Source organism: Pelodiscus sinensis, chromosome 1 (genome assembly GCF_052426305.1).
Source record: "Pelodiscus sinensis isolate ZL-2025 chromosome 1, ASM5242630v1, whole genome shotgun sequence".
Classification (NCBI taxonomy): Eukaryota; Metazoa; Chordata; order Testudines; family Trionychidae; genus Pelodiscus; species Pelodiscus sinensis.
In genome coordinates, this window is record NC_143052.1 from 249,023,759 (window position 1) to 249,040,553 (window position 16,795).

Genomic DNA, 16,795 nt, shown 5'->3' on the forward strand with positions numbered 1-16,795 from the left:
ATACCCTGTCAGCTGTGGGTGAACAATTTTCACAGAGCAATCACTCTATGTCTGACTTATTAGTCCTTATCCTCAAAGAAAACCAACATGCTTTCAAAAGATGATCCTGGGACCTTGAATTCGGAACTCTGATAGAAACTAAAAATCATGGACTAAATACAGATGCTGGCTTTATGTCTTATTACAATCTGTAACCCACAAATGACCCTCTCTTGCCCTATGACTACAGAGGTGTTAACCAGCCATTCTACCTTAAATGGTCCCTTTATGCTAAAAAATGTATTCCTCTTTGAATTCAGCTCTGACATTCATTACCTTTCCCAGACCTGAAGAAGTGCACTCTGTGGCTCAAAAGCTTATCTCTCTCACCCACAGAAGTTGTTCCAATAAAATATATTACCTCACCCAGCTTGTCTTTCTAATACCCTGGGACCAACACAGCTACAGCTACACTGCAACACACAGATAAGGAGATAACCTCAAGTCAAGAGGGAGGAAGCTCTCTAATAATGATTCTGCCTTTTTAATTTGAATGTTGATTAGCCAAATATAGGTAGATTGTATCAGTCCCTGCTTTTGCCTCTACACTGTAAATTCTTTTTGCAGGGACTTGATAATTTTTATGGCACAGTTAATAGTATCGGTGGTACTGCACCATATATGCCAGTAGATTTGCCTCTATGTATTATATAACCAAACATTACATGAATTTATTTGCTACGTGCTAACATTCAATTTTCTGTTAAGTATTTTTAATGTTAATCTGTCTCTTACTTGGTTGCCTCTTGTTTCCTTCCTTATTCCTCTTTTTCTTCTCCTGTCCATCTTTGGTATCTTTTCCTGTTTCATTTACAGTGATGTTTCTCTTTTCTACTTCTCACTTCTTAGTCTTACCCCTTCCCTCTGTCTCTCATTCTCATTTTTTAATTTTTAAAAATGTGTCCTTCTTTTCCACTTCCAATTTTTTAAATGTGTCTGCCACGCCAAAATCTACCAAACCATTACTCTGCCTTTCACTCACTCATCCAAACTAATCAGTCAACAATCTACAGCTAAAGTGGCAAGGAGTCCTGTGGCACCTTATAGACTAACTGAAGTGTAGAATCTACAGCTAGTAATAGGCAGCCACTCTCCTGGCTTTCATTATTACTAACCACTCACCTACAGCCAGACATTATACCTAACCACAGCCCAGTGACAAATAGTGCAGATTGGTTGGGGGGTGTTCCATTTTCCTGCTGTTCTGGCTTGGCGCTCCAGTTCCCCTGCATGCTGCCACCCTGGGACACTGCCCAGTGTAGCAAAGCAGCTGCCTGGGAGAGTGCACCATCCCAGACAGAGAGATGGGAAGAGCAGAGGCTGTGGCCCCACTTCTGTCCTTCTGGCTCTCGCTGCTAGCTACTTTTCCTCTCTCCCTCCCGGTGTTTGGAAAATATGTGACCTTTTCTGCCCCTCCCCATTATCACTTCTGGCACAGCCCTTCACCTAATCACAGCTGATGCTTCTAAATAGGTTGCCACAATCATATGCTATGTCCTTTACCATATTACATGGCAACATATCTAATGTATTATGCACTATCCCTACAAGATTTGTTTCAGCAATACTATTTTCTAGGTTTCTCCTTCCTACACAATATTAAACACATACATAAATACAATCATTTTAATTTCAGGGCAGAGAGTTTTAGTTCCTAGAGGAATTCTTCAGTTTAACAATGCCCATTCAATGCACATACACTGCAATGAGATTCCACAGCATGACCATAGCTAGCCTGGATTGACTGGCTTGAGATCTTCAGCCTTAAGCTGCATTCAGACATTCACCCCTGGTCTACACTAGGTAGTTATTTTGAAAAAATTCCCCTTATTTCAAAATAACAAGCAGAGCATCCACACTACCAAGTTCATTGTTTTGAAATAAGGGATGGCTATTTCAAAATAATAGCACCTGCTTTCCATGAGGAATAATGCTTATTTCAAAATAGTTATTTCAAAATAAATGTAGTGTGGCTGCTTCACTCCTGCTATTTCAAAATAACTATTACCCAAAGTCATTCAATGTCATTACTCCCCAGTGCTCTAAGTTGAGTTGGCTCATCCACATTAAGGGAGTTTGCCTTGGACTAATTTTGAGGCTTCTCTGTAGTGTCGTCACACTATTTTGAAATAGTTATTTTGGAAGTTATTATTTCAAAATAAGTTATTTTGAAATTATTTCCTAGCGTAGACATGTACTCAGATTTTGGCTGGAGCCTAGGCTCTGTTGTGTGTGGAGGTGGGAGATTTTTAGGGAGGTCTACACTATAAGGCAGGTCAATCTAAGCTACACAATTAGTTAAGTTAGTAGCATAACTCAAATTGATATAGCTTTTATTTACTTACCCAAGAGCCCACACTACAGGGGGTCAACAGAAAATACTCTCTCGTTGACTTCCCTTACTCATCTCATTCTGCTGAAGTTCACAGGAGAGTGACTGGCGATTGATTTATTAAGTCTTTACTAGACTCACTAAATCAACCTCTAGTGGATCAATCACTGCAGCCTCAACCCACTCTATAGTGGAGATAAGCCCTTAGATCTTGAGTCCCATCCCAAACCTGAATGTCTCCAGTGCTATTTTTAGTTCAGCAGTCTGAGCCCTGTGAGCCCAAGTCAATTGACCCACAGTCTGAGGCTCAGTACTGTGGGGGGGGGGGAGGGGAGTAGGGGGGTGTTATAGCAGTGTAGATTTATTCCTAGTTTCATAGCTCTTTTGAAGACACTCAACCAGTCTGCCCTTTGAGTTCCTAAAGGAAATGATTCCTTTAAGATGCCAGCTCAATCACTGATAGTTATAATCTCATATTTTCTTATGACTCGTTATTACAAGTGACACAGATAAGGAAAACTCTAATGAGGTTGCTTAGCTTTTATTCACCCATAACTTGCAAATAGCGTAAAAGTCTTATTTCAAAAAGGGTTGCCTAACTGCAGTTCAGAAAAAAAACACTAGACATTTGGGCCAATTTCATTAAGCACTATTCAACCACTTAGACTTATTTTACCAAATAAAATTATATTACGAGAGGCAGGAAAAGACCCAATACACTTCATTTGCAATAACATGCTTTGAAAACAGATACATTTTTTTCCTCAAAGGAGTCTGAGCATGCTGGATGGTATTCACTATTAGGTAGCTGACTATAATTAAAAAAAACACACAGTAGTCCAAAAATATACATGCTTCCATGAAATAAATATACTTTGCCTCAAGTTTTCAAGAGCAAAAAAATTACCACAAAATGTTTAATATTTTCTTACATAAAGTTATCGATGTTTCAGCACCAAATGACCTTTCTGAAGAATGGCATTGATCTTCAGAAAAGGCATTTGAGATTGAAATAGTGATAACCTGTCTTTATAGATCTGAGCCTGGAAATACTAAATATTTGTTTCTGGAGAAATGAAGGACCATATGCAGGAGTACATTCAGTGAAATTGTTCTCCATCACAAGGCATTATAAATATAATTCAGGAACCAATCCTTACAACAAACCTCGGTGCCAACTCTGCCCACATATATACACCAGCAACACAATCACAGGACCTAACCAGATCAGCCATACTGTCACTGGTACATTCTCCTGCACATCTACCAATGTAATATATGCCATCATGTGCCAACAATGCCCCACTGCTATATACATCGGCCAAACTGGACAGTCCCTACGTAAAAGAATCAATGGACACAAATCTGATATTAGGAATGGCAACATACAAAAACCTGTAGGGGAACACTTCAATCTTCCTGGACACACAATTGCAGATCTAAAAGTAGCCATCCTGCAGCAAAAAAACTTCAGGACCAGACTTCAAAGAGAAACTGCTGAGCTACAGTTCATCTTTAAGTTTGACACAATCATCTCTGGATTAAACAAAGACTGTGAATGGCTCGCTAACTACAAAAGCAGCTTCTGCTCTCTTGGAATTCACACCTCTAGATCAGCTGCTAGAAGTGGGCCTCATCCTCCTTGATTGGATCCACTTCGTCATCTCCAGCCTGATCCTGGCCTGCATATTTATACCTGCCTCTGGAAATTTCCACTACATGCATCTGACGAAGTAGGTCTTTGCCCACGAAAGCTTATGCTCCTACACTTCAGTTAGTCTATAAGGTGCCACAGGACTCCTCGTCGCTTTTGCAGATTCAGACTAACACGGCTACCCCTCTGATACCAGTGAGTGATGGAAATTCCACAACCAATTTATTCCAGTGCTTAACCACCCTGACAGTGTAAGTTTTTCTTAATGTCCAACGTAAATGTCCCTTCTTGTTTTATTACCAGAATCCAAGAAAAACAATTTTCTCCCTCCTCCTTGTAACTATTGTTTAGGTACGTGAAAGCTGTTATTATGTCTTGTCTCAGTCTTCTCTTTTCCAGACTAAACAAACCCATTTTCTTTTAAATCTTCCCTTGCAGGTCATGTTCTCTACACTTCTAATCATTTTTATTGCTCTTCTCTGGACCTTTTCCAATTTGCCCATATCTTTCCTAAAATGTGGTGCCCAGAACTGGACACAATACTCCAGATGAGAACTAATCAATATGGAGTAGAGGAGAAGAATTACTTCTCATGTCTTGTAACACTCCTGCTAATACATCACAGAATGATGTTTGTTTGTTTTTTTGCAAGTGTTGTCACTATGGCATACACATTCCTTCCACTGTACTTCTTCTTAGGCAGACATTTTTCATGTTGTATGCATGTATCCTTCTTAGGCTGAATATTTTGCATTTATGTTTACTGAATTTCATACTACGTATTTCAAATAATTTGTCTAGATCATTTTGAATTATAATCCAGTCCTCCAAAGCGTGGTATCATTTGAAAATTGTATTTCTCTTACCCTCTGATGATAGAAGAAGAAGCAATGGACTTAAATTAGCATTGAGTATTAGGAAAAACTTCCTAACTATCAGAGTGAATGAGCACTGGAATAAACTGCCTAAGGAGGTTGTGGAATCTGCATCATTGGAGATTTTTAAGAGCAGGTAAAACAAACACCGGTCGGGGATGGTCTAGATCCGTGGTTCTCAATGTGGGCCATATGGCTCCCCAGGGGGCCATGCCTTACTTCTAGGGAGCCACATGAAAAAAAACAGAAGATTAGGGGGCCACAGTAAGTTTCTGAGGGGGCCACCCAAACTTAACTGCCAGGCGTATGATGAATGAGGCTCAGCAGGGGGACATGAGCAAAAAGAGGTTCAGAAACACTGGTCTAGATGGTCCTTGGTCCTACAATGAGTGTAGAGGACTGGATTTGATGACCTCTCGAGGTTCCTTCCACTGCAGGATTGGCTTTTGAAAGGTCTTTTTCCCAACATGCCTTTCTGGGGGAAGGCCCTTTAAAATTATCAGCTCTAAGCAGCTGCTGTCCTAAAGTGACCATTTTATAACTCCTGGCTGCTGAGCACAGCTGTTTTTTTTTCTAGCTGCTAAGTGCTTTGCTATCTTTTTTTTTTTTCCTTTTATCAGTTTGAGGGGCAGGCATATTCTCATACATTCCATCTGTCAATTTCACTGCTGTAGGTCACAGCTCCATACATGCAGGGACCTTTCATGCTTTATCCACTTTGCAAGAGTCTATGATCTTCACCTCTCTGAAACCAGGAAATTATGCCCTAAAAAGTTTTGTTTGTTACTTTAGTTGAAAAAATATTTTTCCATATAAACTAAATTTCTGAATTCTGCAGTATGTAGAAATGTGGACATTTTTCAGTGATGCTCTCTCTATTCTCTTCATTACTATCATATTCGCTGATTTGCTTTGTGGATGGGGTTTATGCCCTTCCTTTGAAATGGCTGAAGAGGGTGTTTCAAAGAGTGGACTCTAAGGGCATGGCTACGCAACTTGAGCTATTTCAATTGCGTAGCTTAAGTTGAAATAGCTTATTTCGGCTTTTGACGCTGTCTACACAACAGGAAGTCTGAGTTAGAGCATTCTTCCTCCAACTTCCCATACTCCTCATAAAATGATGAGTTGGAGTAAGAAGTCCTCCAGCTTGACATTATTTCAACATTATGTGAAAATAACTGCTTGCTGTGTAGATGCAGACTATGTTATTTTGGAATAATGTCAGTTATTCTGAAATAACGCTGCTATGCAGTCAGAGCCTAAATGCAGTTAAGTCAAGGCAAGTTAACATGCCAGAAGGAATAGGTAAGAACAAAAGTCATAAGGTATTTCTACACTAGCTCATTAATTCGAGCTAGGTAGGCAAATCAGGCACCCGGAGTTGCAAATGAAGCCCGGCATTTAATTATCCCGGCTTTATTTGCATGTTCCCCTCTGACCGCCATTTTTAAATCCCCCTTAGGTCGAATGAACTGCCCGCGGCTACATGCAGCAGTTTAAAGTTAATCCGAACTAAATGCTTAGTTCGGATTAACTGTTACTGCTCATGGAATGAGCTGTAACAGTTAATCCGAACTAAGGATTTAGTTCGGATTAACTTTAAATTGCCGTGTGTAGCCACGGGCAGTTCGTTCAAACTAAGGGGGATTTAAAAATAATGGCCGGACGGGAACATGCAAATAAAGCCCGGGATATTTAAATGCCGGGCTTCATTTGCAACTCCGGGTGCCTGATTTGCCTACCTAGCTCGAATTAATGAGCTAGTGTAGACATACCCATGCACACTGCCACCCCATTAAAGGCAATAGGGCTTCACAGAAATATTAGGATCTCCTTACTTAGAACAATTTGAGGAATATAGGCCCTGAAACATATTTTAAAAAATATTACCATTTTAAAGGATCTTTTCCCACTCCTTACAGGAAAGTTTTTGGTACTGTCAAAAGATCAGTTTTCACAAAAGAATGAATAAAATTCAGTCCTCACCACTTTTGTCCACAGTCCAATAGCATTTTATTGTCCTTGAATAGCTTAAGTAGAGTCTTATCACTATAATGAAAACTTTATCTTTTGATTTTCATCAAAATATTGACTCAGTGTCTGTGAATGTTCATTGTTACTAAGGGATAAGGCAGCAAGGCTGTCTTAATGGAGTTTGATCAACAAATGCAGATGCTTGTGCTAAAAAATGCTGCTGTAATGTCAGAGTCAATATGTTCACACACATAGCTGGTGTTTTGTGCTTCCACTAGACAAAAGGAATCTATTGTCTCTTTTGAACATTTTTCTTATGTCTTTTTAGGCGCTCACCTCCTGACAATTATTTAACATATTTGCAGTGAAATGTTAAAACCTTGCTACTTTATTCAGATTTAATTCCAGTATGAATAAACGTGTCCAAAAGAAAAATCAAAGGGTAGAGAACATTATTGATGCTGAAGAAAGTTTTCAACATAGTACAATTCTCATCATATTAGACTCCATATTAGTATCCTTTTAAATCCAGAAAGGGTCTAGCTAAAAATATGTTACCACCTTGCTTTTTGCATTGAATGACAATAGTAAACACTTTCTACTTTATTTCCTAAGAATTTAAAGCTATCCATTAACTTGCACATTAAAAACATTTTTGAAATTCATTACTTGACCTCTTTCAATTTCCTTTCAGAAAATATTGTTCCACCTGGGACAAATTGTTATAGCTTCACTGCCTTCAATAAGTCTGTGACAATTTATACCAGTTCAATATCTGTCCCACTATTTATCAGAGCAGCATGGCATCTCAACTGATCACAGTTTTCAATATCTAGTTTCCAGTCTTTGGGCTGACAATACACTCTTAAGAGCATAGTCATCTATAAGACTCTTACTTCTTAGAATGGGGTTAAAATAATGAGTTACAGCTGCTCCATCAACTTGGCTCAGAAGGAATGTTTAAGCTTCACCTTAATTAGATCAATAAAGGTTAAACCATATGAAAGTATAAATAAGACTTGGTAATTACATACGTAATTGAGGAAGAAGTAGTGCTATTCATAAGTGGGACTATTAGGACTATTCCATCTCCTTTTATGACATTTTCCCTACTTCATTTGAACTGCAGATGTAACCAGTTAGGAGTGAGTGGAAAATAATCTCCTAGGCTGTTATAATTAGCTATCTAAGGACATTTGGAGTGTTTATACAGAGGAGGGGGGGAAAAGGTGAAGGTCTTCTGAAAATAAGTGAACACAAGCCCTATGGCAATTTCTTTATATGCTCATGTATAAAACACACACAGAATGCCATCTTCTGATATTGGTCACATTGATGAAACTCCAATGTGACTCCATGGTTTTCAGTAAAAATACACTGGTTTACTTAGCTATAAGTCATCCCATGTGCCATCCTGCCTGGAGTGGCTCTTGTATGTGAATCCTTACTGCAGGGCAGACTGTCAGAAATGGAGAAAATACCCCCACCTGGTGGGGTGTTCTACAATTAGCTTTCCCCAAGCCAGTAATAAATGTAAATTCCTAGATCACTGTATGAATCTTACCATGGAGTCACAGACCATTCCCTCAGACCAGGGATGGGCAATAGATTTTGCCTGGAGGCCACACCAAAATTTTTTGAAGTAGTCCTAGGCCACCCTAGAAGAGGTGGAGTCTAAACAGGAAAGGGCAGGGCTACCCCACCCCCAGACCATGCTCCTCCACCCCCAGGCCAATCAGGGTCTGGGGGCGGGGGAGTGCCCAAAGCTTCCTCCCGCCCTGCAAGGAGAACGTAGCACTCTGAAGTGCTGTGGGCTACTTGCAGGGCCAGGGCAGGGAGAAGGAAGCTTCACGAGCTTCCCCCACCCCCAGGCCCTGATTGGCCTAGGGGCAGGGGAGCGCACAAAGCCTCCTCCGCTCTCCCGCCCCCAGCTGATTAAAGCTGGGGGCAGGGGAGCGCCGAAAACCTTCTCCGCTCTGCCCCCGCCCCCAGACCCTAATTGGCTTGGGAGCGGTGGAGCAGCATGGCCTCTGCAGGCTGGATCCATCCACTTGGCAGGTCAGATCTGGCCCCCGGATGCCCTTTTGCCCACCCCTGCTTCAGACTCTCCAGTCTGTTCTGTCTCACAGGCAAACTGAACTTTGTAATGAAAGGGACATATAAAAAATCAGAAGTCACACTGCATTAAGTTGCTGCCAGTCCCAATACCAGTTATCCCAGATCAACTGGTACTCCAGACCATAAGCCAAAGTCAATGCTAGCAGCCAATTCTATTGTAAACTAGCTAAAGATTTATTAGCTAAGAAAGGGGAAGGAGAGTTACTGAGATGAGTCAGAGTTTGTCATTCCGAATGATGGCAGTGATGTAATAAAATGCCCATTTCCCAAAATGTTTTTATAAGGGTATTCAGGTTGTCTCTGGGGTTCTCTTTTTTTGCATCTGGCATACCTCCCACTAAGCAACCAAATAGTCCAGAGAAGAAGGATCCATATTTATAGACTAGCAGATATACCTGACATTGCTCAGGTTTTTAACTCAAGTAATCTTGTTCTTTTTAATCAATAAAAATTGTACCTGCTTTATTTAAATGATTGTATTTTTCAATAACAAAGGAAAAAAAAGAAGTTTCTAATAACAAAGAATGACAGTGATTCAAACATCAGAGCTTGTTGGTAAACAATATTTTCAGTTTATCTGTCTCTTGCTAGAATAAAGATTTTTTACATTTCTGGGGCTCAGGACAGGGGGTGACGGTGCTGGAGGCTGGGAGGTCTGGGCAGGGGGAATAACTGGGGCCATCTGTGGCAGCTAATGTGGCTCTTCTTTCTCAGTGGCTCCTCCAGGTGGTCCAGGAGCCATTGCCCTCTGGGGGCTGGCCCTGTCTTCCAGAATCCTCTCCCCACACATCCTGCAGATTGTCTGGGGAGGGGGTGTCCAACCATAGCCTCCAGCAGTCACCCTGGATTGCAGCTTGTCCAGGGGACTGGGTTTTGGGGGCCTCCAGATGCCTCATCCCCATCCTGTGATCTTTTCAGGTGAGTGCTGGCCCCGAGTGCTGGCCCTGGCCTTGAGATTCCCCTTGACAGCCTGCTGATGGTCCAGGGCCAGGTCGCAGTTCCCAGCCCTGGTTCCTCCTCAGGAATGGGGCCTCTTTTCCAAGGAGGGGTGGGATTAGGCTGAAATTCCCAGCCCTGGGGGGGATCTTCTCCTAGGGATGACTGAGTCATGGCTCCCTGACCCGGCCTCTTTTCTTTTTGGGTGGAGGGGTGATTCCTGGAAGGGGCCAGGTTGTAATTTCCAGCCCTTGGGGTGGTCCCAGGGAACAAAGTGGTGGTACCAGTGAGTAAAGGGGAGCTTCCCTCCCCCCAGTCTGACACTGTTTGGGGCAGAAGGGCCACTTACCTGGTTTGGTGGCCAGCCAAGTGGAGCTCTGTGATCATCTGGCCACTCTTCTTCTGGTGCATCTATCCCTAGTGGTCAGTCTTCAGTATAGCTGTCCCCATGCTCGCTGCCCCCAGTGGTCACTGTGAAGTACAGCTGTCCTCCAATCAGCCCTCTTCCTGTCCATGTTATGGAAAACAATCCCATTTCAGGCAATTCCCATTTTCCTGGCACAACCAAAGCCACATCCTGCTTAACGTTAGAAGAGGAGGAAGCTGCCTACCAACTTTGGTGGTCCTAGCTCTTACCATTTAGGAGTTCATGAATAAATGACTTGCAGACAGACAGATGGATGGACTCACCGAGAGACAGATGCACTCTCTATATATACAAATTCTTCTGACAAAGGAAGCCGACAGTGTCTCTACCCATGTAGGCCTTTCCTTTGATGATGGTGAGTAAGGAATGTACTTTGTGTCATTGATTTCCAGTCATCACACAAAATGGCCACTTATTTTGAAATACTTATCCATTAAAGTCCTTCATTAACATTCCTTGTGGCTTCTTTGGTGGGTTATTTTGTTACAGGGTATTTACAACTTAATTGTTTGCTATTATATTATGCCAGCATACATATAAATGAAAATAATTCAGGTAATGTTTCATTAGTCTTCATGAAGCTAAAACACCAAATACACATATAACTTTAATAATCTCTTTGATCTTTCTATTACACAAGTGAATTGGAGTGAACTCTAACCTCAGCTGGCATGTGGTGAGTCAGCATCTCAACCACAAATGACATTTTGTACTGGTCAATTGAAAAGTGACTTAAAATCATTTCACTCTGATGGTGCTAGAAAAGTAATAAAATAAAACAGCATAAGCAATTTGAGTTGAACTTTTCTTTTTACGTACTTTCAATAAAGGCCATATTCCAATCACTGTAATAATGAAGTAAGCATTCTTATAACCATCCAAACGAAAATATTCTAGTGCTGCCAGCAAGGGGTCACTATTGGTTGGCCAGGAATCGATTAGACTTTCTGTGTTCTTGCAACGTGAGATCACTAATGACAATGGAATGACTTATGTCAAAAATTGTTGCATATCCTTCCAGTCTTCACAACTGAAACAGCAATGGAAAGACATTTCTACCCCTTTATTTAAATTAGATCTGGCTTTGTGCTCAATCAATTATATACTTGTTGAGTTTACTTGATTATTTTATGGATTTCAAACCCATTCTTTGCCTATTTACAATCACATTTTCTTTTTTACACTATCAGTAAGGGCAGTAAGAAAATGCCCTTCTCTTTGAATGAGAATTCTATATTTTCACAAGTGGAAAAAACATCTCATTTTTTTCACAAAGTTACACTAGCACGTGTTAAATCCAGGCAGGGGACAGGGAGAGTATTCTCCAAGTCTTGCATTCTGATCCGCACAAAACCTACGTGGAACAGTGCATTTGTTTCTTGTCCATCAATTTAGACCCCCCCATCCTACAATCTGTTGTGCAAGAACATTGTTTTCAGTGAATGAGAAGTTCACCTGCATGAAGTGAATGCACTATTGGGGCTTTAGTTTACTAGCTATTTGGAACAGAAACCATTGTTATTTTAAAAGTTGTATCCAGGATCGAGGGCATTGCCAAGGCTCAATGAAAAACAGCAACAATAAAATTAAAAACTCAAAAATGTCACTTGACAAGTGTTTTATAGGCATTCTTCTTCTGAGGGCTAAGAAATCTTATTTTAACTTTTGCAAACATTTTACATCATTTTCATTTCTTTCAATATGATTTCTTATTATGATTAATACTTATTCTGTGTCTGTACACAGATATGCTATTGTCTGTAATTTTGTTGTAATTCAATAAAAGTTGATTTAAAAAGAAAGGTTCTGGTTTCCATTTTATTACCCCCAAAATATTCATTTTGACTAAGACCCACATGGATATATGCTACATTACTTTTTAACAAAAAAAAAGATTTATTTTCTCCTTTTAAATTCTATGCCTGTCAACAGGTAAATGAGGAGCTGCAAATACATTCTTTCAGTTTAAATAAGTATCTGACACAACAAAATAATCACGGCAATGTCTGATCAGTATTAGTTTATAATAAGCGCTGCTATAAAATTGCTCCCATTATAGACATTTACTTCTACAATCAGCAGGTGATAATCATACAGTTCTAAACCTGACATACTATAACTGTCATCATAAGACAGTTTTAATCATTATGTGAATGAACACTTGGAACATTTAATCAGGTAGCTGCATGTAATTGCCTTTTGAATATACACACAATTATATTAAAAACCTCAAAGAGAAAGTTTCTAGAGCATTCACTTTTTTAGATACAGAATAAACAACATTAAATCAATTCAGAAAACTAACCTCCTGTGAACTGTGTTAATTCTGTTGTGGCTTACGGCCAAATCCTGTTATCCTTACGCCTGATGACTCGTGCCTTAATTGAAGCGGGGCTACTCAATAAGAAAAGTGCTGAACAACATAAACATGGGCCTGTAGCAAAAAGTTTAAATAGTTTACCGGCCTCTGTTTATTCTGTTGAAAATATTAATGTGATAAAAAGTAACTGTATTTAGGTCAAACCCAGTCTCTAAACAGAACTGTATTAAGGAGCACTCTGTACCGGCAAGCCAGTGTTGTGATATATGAAGACATGTAAAATACATATATTGTATAGCTCTATAATACCATTTTTTTCTATTGAAAATTTCACAAGGAAAAGCCTCTCTTCTTTTTGTTTTCTACAGGAATTTTTGTATAGAAATTAAACAAAAACATTTAATTCTTATTCAGAATCACAGTTCAAAAGAGACAAGAAAGAGTCCCATGGCACCTTAAAGACTAATAGATTTTTTTGGACATAAGCTTTCATGGGTAAAAAACACTTCCTTGTTGTTTTTACGGTTACAGACTAAAACAGCTACCCCTCTTAAACAATCCAAAAGGAACATTTTCAGTTTGTTTTAAAACAGGAAAACTATTTTCCTTGTGTTTTACAATATAAAAATACCATTTAGGGGTTTGGTTTGTTTGTTTGTTTGTTTGTTTGTTTGTTTGTTTGTTTGTGAAATCACCTCTTCTGAGCTTTTTTTATTTTCTGGGTTTGGATTTTCTTGATTTTTTCCCCACTTTATTTCCATTTTATCACTTTTTTCTCTTTTTCATGCATCCCCAACTGGGAAAGGAGAGTTAAGCCACAAATTATGGAAAAGTATGTAAACATTTACTTTTCATGCTTTTTAAAAATATTTGTACTTTTTTTGGCCTTGCCAAAAAGAAAGTCGATGTTAAAATTACTTGTGGTTTTCCTACCCCGACACTTTTATTTTTTTATTTACCTTTTCCTTTTCTTTCTTCCAATGTGAAAAGAGAGGAGTGAAAAAGGAAAAGAATGAGGATAAATTACAAAATCCAGAAAATGAAAATGGAAAAGCAATGTTTTTGGGGGGGGCTTACAAAAACCAAAATCAAATATTTTTAGTAAAAAGAACAAAAATAATTTGGAATAATTATTTGAAACAAAAATAAATTATTTTGGTAATTCCTATTGGAAAATCAATATTGGTAGGTTGCTTGTTGGATTTTTGGTTTCATTGTTTGTCTGAGGACAATTTTTCTTTTTTCTTTTACTCTCTGTATTATTAATACAGAGAGGAAGAAAAAGAGATTAAGATGTAAGAGTTCACAATAATCATCTGATTTTAAAAAATCTCATAGAGGTAGCCATGTTCGTCAGATTTTAAAGATTTTAAATAAAAATTTCAATGTTTTCACAATTGCAAAAGCTACTGCTTTAAATTGCTGCTTTAGAAAACGTCCTGGATTTGTAAATAAGGGTAAATTACCTGCAAATTAAATTATTGATTTGCTCTTGCAGACATAGCTCTTTGGCTCACTACAGAAGTTGGTTCTAGTGGCCTAGTAGTTGTGCAATGCACTACTTTGGTTAGGTTAGTAGTATTGTTATGCTAGTAACCCTTAGATCTGGTCTTTGCACTTCTAAAGGACTGAATTATACTAGTCTCATTGTAATTACAGGAACGTTAGCATCCTTTCTGAAAATATTATCTTCTGATTATATTGTGTGATGGATGCATCTGGACCAGGGTTCTGTGTAAGGTGTGCGCCTGTGCAGGTGTGCACCAAGAATTTCAATCCTGCCCACCTCCTCAGCGGAGATGCACAGCTATGGCCACAGCCACTCACAGGGGCGGGGACATATGGCAGGTGGCAGCCCAGCCCCAGGAGCAGCTGGGCAGCCAACATGTGGTCTGCATGGTGACTGTTGGTCCCCCACCCCCCACACAGCGGCCCGCCCCGCACTCAGCCCGCGATCGCCCTGACTCTCCTGGACACCACCCGGAGAGCGCGGCAGGACTGCAGGGCCTGCTCCTCCGCCGCGGCCTGGATAACGGGCGGCGCAGCGGGGGCCGGGGACGTCGGGACGCCGACGTACGGCGGGGGAGGAGCCCGTCGACGCGGCGTCTGACGTAATCAGAGCCGGATGTCGGCGGGGATTTTAAAAACAGGCCAAGAGAAGCCAGAAAGGGGGGAGTGGTAGGAGGACGGAGGAGCAAGGCGGAGGGAGAAGGAGAACGGAGCGGAGGAGGAGACTGAGAAGGAGAACGGAGCGGAGGAGGAGAGGCTTACAGTACGGAAGGAGGGGCACGCAGCACTGAAAGAGGGGAAGTGGGGTAGCACGAGCGGTGGGGGGGGCACCTAAAAGAGGAGACTGAAGTCGACGGGGAGCAGCACGGGGCTCCCGCGTTACAGGACCATGGTACTAAAAATAGCACCGCAGCCCTGGCTCCAGTCCCAGTACATGGGGCAGTCACCTGCTATGCAGCCCAGCCCCAGAAACAGGTAACTAGAGGGAGTCAAGGGAGTTCAGGTGCCAGGAAGGTGCAAGGTGAGGGAAGGGCCAGGGGGAGAACTGAGGGGAATGTGGGAATGAGGGGAGGAGAGGAAGGAGCTTGTGCTGAGGGGAAAGAAGAGGAGGGGGCCAAGGCAGGAGAAGAAAGGAGAAGTCACCAAGAGACAGGGTGGAGGACAGAAAAATGCCAGGGGGCCAAGAGGAGACAATGATTGGGAAAGGCAAGAGGAGTCGGGGGTGGGGAGGCTGATAAGGTGAGAGGGGAAGGGCCAGAATGATACTGAGAGAGGAGAGGGGTAGGGCAATGGGGGCAAGAGGAAAGAAAAGGAAAGGATAGGAGTGGGTGCAAGGAGAAGAGGGGTTGAAAGGAGGGGTGAAGCAAGTCATGTATGAGGGTGCAGAGGGTGAGGAGGACTCAGGCAGAGGGTGCTGAGGGGGTGGGCACCAGGGAGGAACAGGGAAAGGGAGGCAGATGTTGGGAAGGCTGGGGCAGTGAGGGAAGGGCGAGGCACCAGGAGGATGCAAGGAGTAAAGGAAGGCACAGGTGACAGGGGGATTGTGGGGGTGAAGCAGAAAGCCAGACACAGGGAGAAGAGTGGAGGAAAGGTATGGGTACCAGAGGGCAGAGGAGAGAGACAGTGCAAGTGGGTAGAGGGAGGTGTTAGAAGAGGGAATGGAGAGGGGAGCTAGAGGAGGGGTGAGCACGGGGGGAAGGTAAGGGCTGGTGCAGGGGTCAGAGAAGGTGGGGAGGAGGACAGATACTAGGAGGGCTGAGGGGAGTGAGAAGGGCAGGAGCCAAGGGGAGGAGGGGGAGAGTTGGGGGGCAGGAGCAGGCACCAGGAGAGCAGATGGGATTAGGAGAGGGTGGGAGACAAGGCAGCAGAGGGGAAAATGGAGAGGTTTATAACTTGAGTGCCACAGTGGCACACATCCGAACAAGCGCACAAGACCTCAATATTGCTGCACAAGACAAAACTCATTCTGCTCATGGACAGAAAAACTTAGTGGAAACACTGATCCAGACAGATCTCAGTGAAGCCAAGCTATCTGTAAGAAGTAACAGTTCTCCAAAAGCAGGCTGATTCCTAAAGGAGAAGGATGTGGACACTAGGGGTATGTCTAGATTACATGCCTCTGCCAACAGAGGCATGTAAAATAGGCTACTCAACATAGTCAATCAAGTGGGGATTTAAATATTCCTGGCTTCATTAAAATAAAAATGGCCGCTGCGCTGTGCCGGCTCAGCTGATCGTCAGCACAGCACGCAAGTCAAGACATGGATCGGTCAATATGGGAAGCCTTTGTCTACCGCTCCTGTAAATCTCATTTAACGAGGCATAAGGGAGTGGTCGACAAAGGCTTCCCCTGTTGACCGATCCATGTCTTGACTCATGCACTGTGCCGACGATCAGCTGAGCTGGCACAGCGCGATGGCCCTTTTTATTTTAATGACACCAGGGATTTATTTAAATCCCCACTTGATTGACTATGTCGGGTAACCTATTTTACATGCCTCTGTCGGCAGAGGGATGCAGATTAGGTAGGTCAACATTGCAAATAAGGCAGGAATTTAAATATCCCGTGCCTAATTTGCATAAAAATGGCTGTCCTTTTTTTGCCAACTCA